At 32.5% G+C, this 2,125-nt stretch overlaps 1 protein-coding gene across 1 annotated transcript in view; it reads left to right on the top strand.

Annotated features, from left to right (window-relative positions):
* The window catches only part of LOC111241888, a 5,606-nt gene that overhangs the window by 1,076 nt on the left and 2,405 nt on the right, over window positions 1–2,125 (top strand). The window contains exon 3 of the mRNA XM_022782459.1: window positions 1,915–1,986. The gene's annotated coding sequence lies outside the window, so the exon portion shown is untranslated. The remainder of the gene's footprint in view (window positions 1–1,914; window positions 1,987–2,125) is intronic.

The raw sequence follows: 2,125 nt of genomic DNA, 5'->3' as shown, positions 1-2,125 counted from the left end.
GCAATTTGAAGCCATCTGACTGTTTTAGGAGGGTAGTTAGTGTTAGTTGGCAGAAAAGAAATAAAAAATAAATAACTAGTTGAACTACACCTAGAAATTTTATTTTGTAGCAGCAGAAATAGAAGTAGTACATTTTTGGGCATCGTAAAATGTTAGAGCCTGGTTTATTGCCACTTTGAGATTGATTGAAGACCCTTTGTGCTTATGCTTCTGAGGTAAAAAATGCACCAACAGAACAACTGCTAGGATGGCTAAAATTATTTTTACAAGAACAAAAATAAAACAATGAAAATGCTTCTTGTCAGTGATAACAAGATCGTAGTCAACAGATTTTGGATATTGGGAAGGGATAGATTCATAGGCAGTGGAAGAATCAGGAGCAAGTTTAAAGTCAAGTGCTATAGAGTTCCAGCGGCTAGCTGAAGGAAGAAGGCGACCAGCCTCTGAAACTGTGTGCACATATATCACAGGATCTCTCTCTAACTCAAAAGTAGATGACACTGCTGGTGACATGATTATGTTGATTTCTGTGTTTGAATCTGTTGAAGAAGAAAATAAAATGAACAAAATAACTCATGTACTCCCGTANAAGAATCTGGCTTCTAGTTTCTATCTAAACTAGCTAGTTTTGTCAATAAGACAAGTACATACACACACATACAACTGGTTAAGAAACAAGGCTGAGAAATTTGAAGAACTTGATCTTATTTGTTGGTATATGGTTATGAATAATTCTTCCTCACAGCTAATCATATTAGTTGGTATATGGAACCACATAGCTGGAGAAAAGTAAACGACTTTACTACTCAAAAAATATATCTTTAAAACATGACTATGTGAGGTTAGGATCATCTTATAAACTCTATTTAGCTTTATCTGAATTAGCTTTACAGTGAAACTTAACATATGACATAGCTCTCACATCATAAGCTCTTTTTGAATAAATACTTTCTAATATAAGAGTGTAGCATGTCTAGTATACAAGTAACATATATCGTGTAGTTACTACTGAATGTGTTGTGTCAGAAACTCAGTTAGGAAAAGCAGTTAAAAATAGTTACCTTAATCTTTATAAAGACCTACATAGCACTCTGATAAGTGAATAAATTATTTTTTACCATGGACATTTAAGAGAAAGCAATGTCTTGGTCCATTCAACTAGTTAGAATTTCTTCAAACATACTCAATGTTACCATGGACATTTTAGTATCAAAAGACATTTTAATTTCTCTCTGTTAGGCAGCACCAAAAGCAGACAATCGGTATACGAATACAATACCTGCAACATCTTGACCATCATAAGTACCCCTGTAGACAGTACCATAAGTCTCTTTAGCTACAGAATAAAGTACATCCAATTTGGCTGTATCAATATCCCATGCTTCTTTTGGCCTTTTTGCTGTAACGCTTTTGGAAAAAAAAGCCTGTTCAAGTGTTTTTCTAGCATGGCATCCATCTTCTTCAAATCAATTTTATCAATTTTATCAGCTTTAAGTATCATATTTTTGCTGCTAAGATTTTCACTACTGATATTTGATTTTGTACTATGTGTCAAAACTATATTATATTAATTATATAGGTAAAATAATATAGTATCAGAGCTTTTCTAATGAAAAGTGTTTCCTATATTTAAAGCCAAGAGATTTGTATGAAATGGGAGAAGAGGTACAAGAAGAGTTATATGAAAACGAACCATACTAAGATCAAGAGTTGGAAAAANTTTATAGTAATGACAATGAATATGTTCAATTGGCTACAAACCATTTAGACGAGGATATCAATTAGTCAAATGTATGNGTTGAAAATATAATTAATAGTCATTTATTATTTTCAATTATTTTCAATGCATGTATAATTCACTCATGNTTGATTTCTTAAAGGTAAATGATATGTACCACATGTTTGATTTCTCAGTTTCAGGTTAAGAAGGAGAAGTTACCTTTCTGAATTGTGACTCTTTATTAGCTTGTTNTNTCATTTGGAAAGGTAATAAGATCCGAACTCATTTATATGTGTGATGTATTTGGCTGGATGGCATAGATTATTAGGCGTAGGGTAGATATAATTTATTAGGCAATGCCAGAGAGCTTTTTGAAATTTATGACTAGGACACCACTGATTCACT

Source organism: Vigna radiata, chromosome 6, assembly GCF_000741045.1.
Source record: "Vigna radiata var. radiata cultivar VC1973A chromosome 6, Vradiata_ver6, whole genome shotgun sequence".
NCBI classification, from domain to species: domain Eukaryota; kingdom Viridiplantae; phylum Streptophyta; class Magnoliopsida; order Fabales; family Fabaceae; genus Vigna; species Vigna radiata.
This window is presented reverse-complemented; position numbering and strand designations above follow the sequence as displayed.